The following is a 13,763-nucleotide window of genomic DNA, read 5'->3' as shown; positions in this document are numbered from 1 at the left end:
TCATAAATGGTGTGGTCTGTAAAACAGGTATTGTGAAAAACATGTGTATATAAGGGTGCAACGATACACAAAATTCACGGTTCGATTCGATAGTTTGGTGTCACGGTTCGATATTTTTTCGATACAAAAAAATGTTCATGCCTTTTTAATTTGTCATTTATTAAAATTATAAATATATATTTTAACTCAAAAGTACAGTTTTTAAATTTAATGTTGCTGAAACAACAAATAATAAAAAAATAAATCTATCTGATCGAGAAATCACTCATCTTTGGAAAAGAGAGTTTATTACAGAGAAATGGCTCTTTCCAAAATAAAAGCTATACTATACGCTTCTTCTGGGCTATATTCTCAGCAGCATATTAAACATATCAGGTCCCCATAAGGAGAATCATGTGCTAACGGCTGTCTAAATGACTCGGTAAAGTTTGTAGCATGCGTGCTTGTTGTTTTTGTCTGCTTCCACTTGTCTTTGCACTAGGATGATGTCGGCGTAAATGTGCAGTCATATTCGTTGTGTTCCCACTAGTGCTGTCAGCGTTAATCTCGTTAAAATGACGTTAACGCCATAACGCGGCAAATCTCCGTTAACGAGTTACCGCGGATCGCCCGTGCGTGGGGCTGGACGGCGTCAACACGTTAACGAGCTAATTGCGCTAACGCACTAGTTCCCACCAATGTAATTGAGCATTGCGTGGCACATCGCGACGCATTGACTTGTTTTACTTTTGTCCCCCCCCCCACACACACACACACACACACACACGAGCACTCTGCGCTCAGTGGATCTGCGCTCGACAGTGCAGCCTAGGCGGAGTAGTCGAACACAGATCCACTGAGCTCTCAACACAGACAGCATCGTCAGAAGAAAAGTTGATAAAATAAATTAAAAATTTTGTATTGTTCGATACATATGCGTACCGAACTGAAAGCACTGTATCGAACGGTTCAATATCGATACGAGTATTGTTGCACCCCTTATATATATCTGCTTGAATTACTACAATAAATGTTGTTTTAATTGCATGATTTCTCACAAGCATAATACAACAGTGACACTGAACATGATGAAATCTGATCAATTAAAAGGGGGTATACATCACTGTAGTATTTGGATACAGTGTTTAAGAGGATTATTGCACCCGAGTCAATTAAATGACAAACTACACTAAATGATCTCTAATGATCATTTTTAAGCTTTATTTATGTTTAGTGAATCCCTAAATTGTTAATTTCATAAAATTGTGAATGTCAGGAAGAGACCCCGGCGGATGGTGCTGACAAGGAGGGGGTCAAACTGCGGGCTGGCACTAGCTGGGGCTCACTACTGGAGCTACCTGCGGAAGCAACACCAGTGGAAACACTCTCCAGGGTGAGGAAGAGAGCATACCAACTTCTCCCGCTCCCAGAATGGCTATGCATGCTATCCTGTAATCTTCCTAGAGTTAGGGAAGGCAACTGTCTCTTGGAAGGGCCGCCCATTCAGCAGCAGAAGCTCTATACAGGGGGCTTCTTCCCTTTGAGGGCATGAACCCTGCCAGCCCTCTGGCACCCCTCTGGGCCTTAGCAGTGGTGCTGGAGGGGCTTTGTGGCTCTCCATTTGAACCTCTGTAAGAGGCTGATTTGAGGCATCTGTCTTTAAAGACAGGATTGCTACTAGCTTTAACCAAGCAAAGGCTGCATATGCTATGTCCTCTTTGTATTTTGCATGCTTATTTGGACAGGACGAAGGATTTTTGGAAAAGTGACCAGCTTTTTATTTCGTGGGCAGGCCTATCACTAAGCAGCAGCTCTCACACTGGTTTGTGGAGGCAATTGCTCTTGCGTATACGAGTTTGGGGCAGTAGACACCAGAGGGCCTGCGGGCTCACTTCAGTAGTGATCTGGGCCCTTTTTAGAGGGATGTCAAGCCAGGACATCTGTATTGCAGTGAGCTGGTCTTCACCTCTCGCCTTAATGGGCTAGACATCTCCACTCCAAGTGTAGCCCAAGAAGTGCTGGGCACTGGGTCCTCACTTGGATAATGGCTATTGTTGTGACTGCATGAGATAAGCTTGTCTGGCAATACGGGAATTTCCATTTCCCATAGTGAGACATCAAAACAAATGCTAGGAATGAGAACTTTAGGTTACTTGTGTAACCATGGTTCTCAAAGTAGCCTGAGTGAGATGTCTTACCAGACAGCCCTTCTTGTTGAGGCGAAGTGAGAAGAGGTGCTTATCTTGAATAACCGCTACGTAATAGCGCAAGATATTTAAGCATGGGTGGTTTTGCCTGACATGATTGTTGCAATCACTAGCCAATCTGGATCGGCAGAACAAGAGGAATGAGGAATATGCAAGGAGGCTCATCCCATAGTGAGATCTCTCACTCATGCTAATCTGAGAACCGGGATTATGCAAGTAACCTAAAGTTTGCATGTGGCTGACGACACCACTATACTTTATGATTAATGCTATTAAATGCTGCAGTGCAGTGTTTGACAAATAGTATACAAGTCAACATTTCTAAAAATTAAAATACATTTCCACTAAAATGTTAAAGACTTATTCAAATGAGACCTTATATTGTAAAGTGTCCCTAAAGCAGCTTCCATCTGTAGTTTTGCTAGTGGATAAAAAGCTGCTAAACATATACCTATTACGTTAATAGACTTCATTTCCAGAAAACATTCATCCACTTCCCCTTTGTTGTTTCGACTGTAAAACAACCAAAGTTATACTTATCTGACAAAATATGCACCACATACACCAATTACATCAAAAACACTTAAATGCAAGGCAAATGTCCTGCAGGACGATTTAAGCATTTGATTAATCTAAGATCATTGGTTTAAATGTTCGGTAGAATTGATGCATTTCTGTGGAACGTTTACACAGTTTTTTTTTACAAGCAATTCAATCCTGAGCGTGTTGTGTGGCATGAATAAGCAATGTGTCACAGTGTGCATATTTTCCCTTTCGGTTACATTACTAATGTCAGATAAAAAAAAATACATACAACTAACATTTAATTTCAGGCTTGATCCAATGTTGTCAAAACATTGACTCATGACTTGTCAAACCTTGATTTTTCAAAATTAAATTGCACTTTTTTAGTTGCTGCTCAGTGAAGACAATTTGTCACAAAGTTAATGGAACTGATAATGTGGGTCACAGCATCACAACATAAATTATTTTGATAATAATGTGTGAACTTTTCACCCTCAGTGTAGTGTCAGAGGGAATATGGTGACAATGTGAATGTCCTTTTCTCATCAAGAACTGGAATAGCTGGACAGGGATAGCTCAGTAGGTAGAGTGGTCGCCACATGATCGGAAGGTCGGTGGTCCGAATCCACTGAATGGCTACTCTGAGGTACCCCTGAGCAAGGTACTGTCCCTACACACTGCTCCCCGGGCGCCTGCTAAGTGGCTGCACACTACTTCACTCAAATGCAGAGAAAAACAAGTAATTTCTCCACGGGGATCAATAAAGTATGCATTATTATTATGAATATTCAGAGACAGAAGTCAAGGGAAAATGTGCTGCAAAACCATTTGTAGCTGTGTCTCAGTTACTCTCAGCGACCAGAGTCTGAAAGAGAAGCAGCTTTCATGTTATATATTGTTATATACTGTGTGAAGTTTGCATATTTCCCTAATGCTTGGGTGGAGTTTTTGAAATGTGCAGAGTAAAGCTCTGTATTAATTCTGGTTAATGAATAGATAAAATGTGACTTGTAGTCTAAAGAGGTTGAAGTGGTCAGTAAGACAACAAGAAGGCTATAAATGTGTGTATGTTACATACACGCTGCCCTGCCCAGGTTTAAACCATGATCGCTCTTACTGTGAGGCAACAGTACCAACCACTGAGCTACTGTGTTGCCATCTGTTTGACTACACCTTATTACGCCTACACTCCAGCATTAGTTTTTTGGGTTGTCCTAACTGTGACACAAATGTTCCCTTGGATGATGTAAATAAACACACATTTGATGAATACTTTTAGCTGTAATTCAAGAATACGTATATTACTACTGAGAAATTTCACAAAAATATCTAATAAGATAAAATTATACAATGACAATATTTTATATCTAAAAGTCAAAGGTAAAGTTTGAGCTTTACCTTTGAGCTTTCTTGGCATTTATCATGTTATGGAATAGAAACAGATTTAAACTATAACTTGACTGGTTGGTGAAGTCGTACAAAAGAAGGCTTAACTTTTTTTCCCCAAAACTATTTCATAACTGCCTCACTCTTAAAAACAAGAGTATGATCGTAGTGGCTTTTGCTCATAATTATGTGCTTTCCTTTACTTCAGGGAGAAATAGTTGATGTGGAATGATAAGTAAGTCTGTGTCAGTGTTGGTCTTTACTGTCAGTTTGATATGAGTTTCCTGTGCAGTAAATGAGGATATGGCATGAACCGTGACATTTTACTACAACATTAGTGCATTCAGTTATTCGATAATGTTCTATTTATGTCATCATAACTAATAATAGATAAGCTCTCGAATCTTCTACAGTTGAGGGCACAAATTATTCCATCCATATTCTTGACTGCTTATCAAGTTCAGGGTCCCAGATGGGCTGGAATCTATCCAAGCTGTCACCGGGCGAAAGGCAAGGTACACCCGTGGATAAGTAACACCAACTGCAATACTAATGAAATCTCAGACCATAGTCATATCTGTACTCAGCCTTCATTCTGAAGTCAGCTACACCCCTCTTTGTGTAAAGCTTTGTGACTGTATCTTGCTTGTTTGGAACGCTACTGATAAAATCTCTCCACAGACAGATATATAAACACCTGTTTTAGTACTCAAAATTGTGTTTCCAAGTGCCTCTTGGCCTACTTTTTTTTTTTTTTTTTTTAAACAGTGAGACATATAGTCACACAATTTAACACACAAATATTTTATTTATTTGTGGGCCATCTGATCTCAGGAATTCGCATGATAAGGTGGGGCCAGGTTTCACAATGAACTCACCCGAAACTCTGGCTGATTGGGACCCACACCCAGTTTCACACCTTGGCTCAGGCGATTAGAGGATCATCAGGGGGTCCTTTTGTCCCTCTGTGGGGGGATACTCCCACTAGGTTTATATCTGGGACTCTCCACCATTTGACCTTAGAACTGAAGAAGCTTCTCGGATGAGAGGTGAAACGTCTTCAAGTAACTTAAAGAAGTCCAGACGCTTTTCTTTGCAAGCTCCTTTGACTGTAAATGAGCTTAATTACACATGCTGCATTTGACTTTACAATGTTATATGTATCCAGGGTGTGGTAACATTTAAAGAAGTTCATGTGTTTTGAGGTGCCCAGGTGAATTATTCTGACTCTGGCACCATCTCATGGTAATGTTATGAATGGCATTGTGCTACAAATTAATGCTGAATGACTGAAGCAAAACACAAATAACAACAACAACAACATGAGGAAAACGAAATGTAATTTAGCTTCTTTAACAAATACTTTAATAAAAGTTTTGAAAACGGGACACTGGTTTTTTTTTTTAATAACATACCATTTATAAAGGGTTTACAGCTTTATTAAGGTTAATAAATCCATTACTAGTGCTTTAGAGAAGGAACATAATTTTGGAGTTGGGTCCTAATTAACATAATAGACCATCCAGATAATAACTGGATTTTTGTCCTGCAGCCTGTTTCCAGAGGGTAGAAAGGCAAAGCTCATCTTAATGTTTTAAAAAGATCGCTCCACCTAAAGTTGTTCTCTTTGATAGCTTATAATGAATCAGATATGAAACAGTAAATTTATTATTTAGCAATAAATGCAAAATCACTATAAACTGTCTTTTATTTAGCCAAGTAGTCAGTGATTGTATTTTAAAACATTACATTTGTTTTTTTTCTGTAAGTTCTGAAGCATGTGAAACCTTGACAAGTATGCATGAAAATATGCAATAAGTGCTGTGTTTTACCAACAGAACCTACTGGGAAGGCACTGGCGCACCATGAAGTGTGAGCTCATCATTATGCACAGCTTTGCGATCGTGTCAAGAGCCATAAAAGTGTTTGATGTGTTCAACCGTGTTTTGCTACAGGATTGACTGTTGATTTACATTTTTAAAAGAAGCAGGAATATATCCTTCAGGAGATTTGTGTGTTCTCTGATCTCTGCTTTGCTAAATTCGTTTAATTTCCCCAATACGCACAGCATTGTTATGGGTGGAGTGTTTTCAGATGTTGCTTCTAATAATGACTTAGCCTTTTGGAATAAAGGTCATGTGTAATGAATTCTTTCATTTTTTCTGGTCAGGGAGAGATTCAAAATGAGGAGCTGGTAAACACAGAGGAAAATTATCTAGGTTTTCCATCCGTCCGTCTATCCATCCACTTATCCAAATAAAGGTTGGGGGGCTAGTTTTTCTAGATAAAACTTTAAAAAGAAATGACACTAAAAAAAGCTGCAGTTCATTTGTTTTTGAACTGAAGTGCTTTATTTTATTCAAAATAGTTTGGCAAGCACTGAATTGCACCTCTTTCGAGAAGTCATCAAGCCATCCTGCTGATTCTCCAAGTGTGCAGTTGTTTTCAATATCAGACAACTTGGTCACACAAATTTTACACAGATAACAGCCATTAAAAACATGCTGCTATTCTTTAGTGCATCCAAATGGAAATTATATATAGATGTAAACTCCCCAGAGTAACTTCATCTTTTGCTTTAAAAATGCTACGGTAACTACATGCAACTGATGCAAGTCTTCCATTTGTGAAATTACTTCAATTTCACAACCTGTTAATAAAATAAATAAAATAATAATACTTAACTGTATTTTAGAAACTGGAATGTGCACTAAATTACTTCCACATAAGCCACTTTGACCAGTTGCTTATCAGTAAGTTCCCTCTACTACAGCATATATGTATGACTTTTCATACCTATAGAACATTACATATTACACCATCTCATTATGTATTAAAAAAAGCTATGCCAAAATGCAGAAGCATTGTGTGAAAAATTAATTACACTTCGTGATTCAGTTGCACTTCAGCATTTCAATCACATTGCGGTTTGGGCTTTGAATGAGCAACTGCAACACGCAGATTCTTTTCTTTTTTCAGCCTTTCAGTTAGATTTGAGATGCTGTGAATGGAATCATTGTCCTATTGCATGACTAAGTTTGGGCCAGACTTTATCTATTACACAGACAGCCTCACATTTGATTAGAATACTTTGGTATAAAGAGAATGTCATGGTTTACTCAATAACTACAAGGTGTCCAGGTTCTGCAGCTGCAAAACAAAACAGAATCATCATCTTCTGCCACTGTGCAACCACTCAAAACCTTTGACATGAGGTGTTTGTACTAATATGGTCTGTTCCTTTTCATCAAATGTTGTTCTGTGCATAATGACCAGACATCTCCACATTGTTCCAAAGTCAGATGTAGCTTTGCAAACCTAAGTGGTGTTACCATGTTCCTTTTAGGTCAAGTGTCCCTTCAAAAGCTCTACACAAGTGTACAATGAAAATGGGATTCACTTGATTTAGCTTGTAATGCTTACTGTCCTATGGGTTTGGGAGATAGGTAGGTAGATAGATAGGTACACAGTTAAGCCATTAAACTCAGTCAACTGTGAATGCTCCTGAAATCTATCAGCCATTAAATTCTGTGAGATTATGGATTAACCCTTGTTACAGATATGTCAGCACCAAAGTTGCCTATCTGTTTGTAGCTTATGTCTTAACTGTTCCCAAAGGTATCCCAAGCTAAGGTTCAATGCCCTCTACTGAACAAATGCAAAGGATTAATTCCAGGTAGAACTAAAAGCATAACAAGTCATCTGTCCCTACTGAGCAGATATATTACACCAAATTAAATTTCTGACAATGACTGTGGAATCGATAATATCAGATAGCATCTGCACCAATCAGCCGTTGCATTAAAAACTTAACCTCACAATCTATGGACCCAAAGGATCCCAAAGGATTAATGTCTTGGTGCAGCCACCACAAAACACCTTCAGAGGTTGCATGTACATGTCTTGATGGCTCAGACTTCTTTTGCTGACACAAGGTGGACATAAATACTATAATGCAGGGTTTTTAATGAGCTGGCTGATTGCTGCATTTTAGGTTTAACATTAACGCTTTCATGCATAGTGGTCACAACAGTGGACAGCTATTCAAAGGCTGTTTTCTTGTATTTGTGTCAGTGTTGATGGTATACTTGCACATAAACCATTACATTGGACACTGATGTGTCACTCCATACCCTGCAACCCACTGGTGGCAGTGTATGTTACTATAGATGTAGGATGTGTTTTATTGTAATTATTGTTATTTAACCCTTTCATGCGTGAATTTTAACAACCTTGATCAGATTTTTTTTCTTAAGTATTTTTACTTTGATCTTTTTATGCCTAAAGATGAATAAAAATACTTAAGAAATCCTGATTGAGGTTGTCATAATTCATACATAAAAGGGTTAATAATGGAATTATGGAAAGGTTTGGTTTCTTTGGGAAACCAAATTCTATTGTGAGAAAATCAGAAGATAACACGGAATCATATCTCGGGTGTTGCATTAGGAGGACCATCTTGCATAAAAGTCTGGCAAAGACAAATATGCAGAACTGCATGCTGTGGTGACCGCTCGCATTTAAGGGAGCAGCTAAAAGTAGTTTAATCTTAGTGTGATACAAATATCAGGATATCAGAGAATAAGTAAATGATGCAAGCAGCATGGTCAGTGTGGTGATTGTGTTTGCAGGCTTGTGCTCTTTGATACAGGACAGTTATAATTTAGACTTCAATTATGAATCCTTTTCTCTACTCCACCCTGAGCCACGTTGAGATATTTTGTCTTTCTGTCCTTTCAGACCTGTCTACTGGCTGGGCAATGACACCCTGAGGGTGTCTGCTGCCCTTTTTCCGAGAACCTGAGGGACTGTGCCAGGGGCTGAAAGCCAAAGATGGTGTGTGCCAAAGTCAGTAGTGGTGCTGCAGGGAGGAGAAAAGGCACAGAGGTACTCAGGCAGATGTCCTCTTCTAGACAGGTTGGTACATTGTATTGGTAGTGTATTTATTCATTCTTTCTCGGGCCTTAAGCCAGCAGTGAGTTTGCTCTTGGTTGTGTCTGATCACCCAGAGTGCATTTGATTTGAGTGGATAAACACCTCACTTGGTGAAAGTCAAGTTGCAAGTTTCTCCAGTTCTCATAATCAACCATACTCTGTCACAAGTATGCAGACCAACCTGCACATTGTATAGGAATCACTTATCTGTATGATCAGAATCAGAATCAGAATCAGAATACTTTATTGATCCCTGGGGGAAATTATTTTTTGTTACAGTGCTCCATTATAAACCAACATTAAGACAAGACAGACAATACGCTAACTAAGAATAGTACAATATATACATATATATACATACATACATAAGTCACTCATAAATAAATAGCTGGAAAAGAAACATGTGTAGTTGTAGCAGTAAACAGTGTGTTAAGTGGATGCGATAATCTTGGGTTTTCCACCACGTGAATTTGAACAGACATCAGTTGCCATATTGAAGGTTATTTTTGATGTCACAAGTGGCCTGACAATGGGAAGCTCTTATATTTCTTTTGAACAAAGCTAGCTCATTAATCCTGTAACTGATTCTTGAATTGTACAGGAGTCTTTCTTCCACCGGGCTTTTGGAGTGACTGAGGCTCACTGCTTAGGAGCCATTGATGTGGACTCCATTCTTTTTGTTCCTGCCCGAGAGCTGTGCTGCTTGGATTGGAAAGTGAGTCACACTGATCCTCAAAGAGCTGTGTACAAGGCCAACACCATCACCAGCTAGTCCATAGCAGTGAGCTGAACCTTCAATATTATTATTGCCAAATTTAATTTAATATTTGGTATCATTATCTAAATTGCCTCAGGGCTGTTTGACTACAGCACTGCTGCAGAATTGCAAGTTCACATAGAACAGTACATTTGTATTTATTTACTTAAATAACTACAAAATTATGTGAAATTGCAAATTTGATCGCTCCACTTTAAAAATTGTGAATGTGACACGTTATGGATTAAATAAATGTTGCTCCACATCGATTGTTAACGTGTTTAAGATGATCAACATTATAATGTGATACTGACCATCTGACCATTTGTTTTTCCCTTATCTATAAATGTAAAATAATCTTTTGTCATTTTATTATAAAAAAATAATAATAACTGTCACTCAAAAGTAATTTGGTAAGCACTTTATGTTCTGCACTATTTTTCTGCATTATTTTTTTCCTCTGAATTCTGTCCTCAAAACTGGACTTCAAAGTTATAACATAACCCATCAGTTTTGTTTTAAGAGAGCCTCTTAAAATCTCTCTGACTTCATGTGTATAGTTTGCTAAGTGCACTTGTTTTTGTCGGTTTTATGTTTTTCATTTTTTGACACGATCTTTCCTAAAGAGCACTTGAGGGAGAAGTATGCTGTTGATGAGGTGCACTACACCTGTAAGTCTGTCAGTGTTGGTTCTACAGTCCAGCCTCTCTGGTGTGGTCAAAGCATCTTACAACCTTAATTTGGGGCAAAGGTAAGAAACCCTTTGAACAACTTTTATCATATTTGACTTCTGCTTTTATACATCAGTTTTTATATCCATGTAACTATTTAAATTAAAGGTAATTTAGATAATGAATCAAAATTGGTGCCTAGAGCTGTTCAAGATGAATAGTGAGACTTGCTTTTAGAAGGACATTGATTAAACAGTCTAACCTTTCAGCTCCCCGGTACAAAGTCAGTATGATGTATAATTATACTGATGTGTGAAAAGTACAGTTAATAGTCGGGTGTATTCACAAATAGCAGGTGGTCTTGATGTGTTCTGCCTCCTGCATGCTCTACCCAGGCAGCATCTGAGCCTAAATTAAATGCACTATTTTCAGTTATGACAGCTCTGCTGATATATGCCATTTCGTGCTCTGTGCCACATGTGAGAAGTTATGCCTGGCTCATTTAAACTATAATAAAGAAGGGAGTTCCAAAGAGGAACAATATTCACCACATCAAAATGTGGTGAATATTTTGAGAATAGGAGTTAGCCTAAGGGCATGTGTGGCTTAAACTAGGGATAACTACAACACAATCAAACCAAAGCAAATGAAAGCAAACCAAAAAAAACAAAACAAAGCAAAACACATCTGGGTGCTTGAAAGGGATCAGTCAGAGAGAGGGAGAGTGTGAGAGAGACATCTTGGAAGGCCACGGGCTTGTATGGGCTCTCAAGCAGCTGAAATAATTTCCTCTATTAGAATGGAAGAGCTGTTAATTGAGACCTAAAAAATAAGGAGGTAACAGGCAGGCCCAAAAACCAAGACTGACACAAGGCCTGGGGCTGTCATAAAGGGCAACTTCAAAAAGTGTAATAATCTGATTCTCCTAACATTTTTCAGAAGTTTATGTGTTTAAAAATGCTGATGTTGTGTGGTGACTGGTCTCAAACTAAATTTGGATTTTTGTACTGTGTACTTGGGCGATATCCCATCAGCAGCCTCCTTAAAGGACAAATTTTTTGATAAACATCCTGTTGGGAGCTGGCAAAAAAGCGCTTACCAGGAGGTGGCTGGAGAAAGAGCCCCCAACAAAGAAAGATTGGATAGGAATAATGGAGGAAATATATAGAATGGAAAAACTTACTTTTTTTTTAACCTAAAAATGGACCAATTTCATAAAAACTGGAGAAAGTGGGAGAGATTTGTTGAAGGTGGTAACGTGGGATGAGATATTCATGCAACTACTGGAAGATGGAAGGTCTACTAAGGACGTGGTCACGTTTTTTTTGTTTTTTTTAAGGTAGTTTATAAAAGAGACTGGAAATACCCTTCCGAAAATGATCAGGGATGGACTGTAAAGTGCTGAGTGGACAGTAGTAAAAACCTAACGACATGGGAACTGATCTGCGGGTTTCACTGTGCCATTATGTTATTGTTAGTGCGTAGTATCTTTGTTTGTTTGTTTGTTTGTTTTTTTTGTTTTTTGTTTTTCTTTGGGGGGGTGTTGTTTTTTTGTTTTGTTTTTTTGTTTTTGTTGTGTGTATTGCTAAATTAAAGTACCTTTTTATAAAAGAGCTTATGAGGTTCTCGGTGGCAGAATATAATCTGCAATAAGACGTTATTTTTTAGCAAAGCCAAAGGAAAATAAGAAGGTACAATCTGCACAGAAATGAACATTTGTGAGATATATAATGAATTTTGATTTTACAAACTTTTCCCTTCCTATTTTTTTCTGTTTTCATATCAAAGCTGAATGATACAGGGCTGGTGGTCCATAAAGATGACTGAGGCTCAAATTTTGTATCTCTATATGTAATCATGGGAAAAGAGGGATTTGTGTTTGATCTAAACACACCATGAGGGTGAAGTGATGATCATGAGCTGTTTGTTTGGGTTTTTTTTTTACTGTTTTTGTTTTTTTTCATGTGGATGACTGTCATAATTACAAAACTTTCAATAAAAAAAAATGCTGATGTTGCTTTTGAAAAAGAATCCTCACTGTGCTACTTCTTCTACAGTAGGCATGAATGCATGCCTTGTTATGGCAGGTCCCGTTTCATTTAAATCTTGTGAGAAAGTCATGTTATTGAAATTTTAAATGAACATGCATTTAAAAGTTTAAGATCACCTGTAATATGATAATAGGGACCTGTGCTGATATTTCTGTGGGATGATGTGAAATCCCAGAGGACAGTTCACAACCCAGTTTTTGGCTCCCCCAAAGCACATGGAGCATCACAGCAACAATCCGTTTGGTGCAACAGTTCATTAGAATGCACAATGGTCAAAGATCTCAACCACCAATACTCTTAGGGGACTTTTATATTGAATTTTATTATTTAAATTTGTAACGTGGAATTTAATTTGCTTCATTTTGGCAGCCCAGTGGGAAAAATGCAATCAAGTTCAGGCTCTTTGTAATTGCATGTTTTGAGAGACTGGGAAAACGATTATGTCTATCAGTGTTGACAGCAGATTCCCAGGGGAGCTGTACTGGTGGATTGACAGCACCAGAGCTATTCTGGAGGTGTTCATGTTAACAAATCATAAAATATATGCAGAGTACAATATAAGAGCATTGACGACCGAAAATTTGCCTATAAATTGGTAATAAATGATCACGTAATTTTACAATTATTTCCATATTTAAACTTTATCCTATTGATGATTTGTTCTTCAGATTATATTTCAGGTGATTTTACATCTTCGTACCTGCCTGGGTGTTAGATACCTTTATTAATCACAAGTTAAGACACAACTCATCTGCCAGTTTTTCCATGAAGTAATACCAGCTAAACACAGCAAGTAAAATTGGAAAAAGTAAACTGCATGACCCACAGCTGAGATCTAGAAAAGACAGAGTTGGTGGTGTTCAGCATTCATGTGACAGTGCTACTTATAGACAAACCAAGAGGAGGACAATATTTCTTTCTTATCCAAAGCAGGTCATGAATATTTTAGGCAGTGCTCAGACTTGGGAGGTATTCATGCACACATACTTCAGGGCAATACCCTGCTTAAAATTCTGGCAATTTACCTTTAAATACTTGAATTTGTGATGTAAAAGTATTTGGTTTTCATCTTTATTATTTATTTTTGGGAGAGTTTTTTTAGTTTCCATATCTTTGGCTCTCTTAAATAATAGATGCAGTTCTACATCCATCAGGTTACATTTGCCTTCTTGGCTGCAAATAAGCTGTTGAAAGAATTCCGTGGACTTCAAAGTTCTTTCATCTTGCTTTAGTTGACTGATGTGTGTTTTAC

This window comes from Haplochromis burtoni, unplaced genomic scaffold, assembly GCF_018398535.1.
Source record: "Haplochromis burtoni strain Fernald_Lab_line unplaced genomic scaffold, NCSU_Asbu1 Contig_2, whole genome shotgun sequence".
Taxonomy (NCBI): domain Eukaryota; kingdom Metazoa; phylum Chordata; class Actinopteri; order Cichliformes; family Cichlidae; genus Haplochromis; species Haplochromis burtoni.
The sequence above is the reverse complement of the archived record's forward strand: the minus strand, read 5'-3'. Positions refer to the sequence as shown.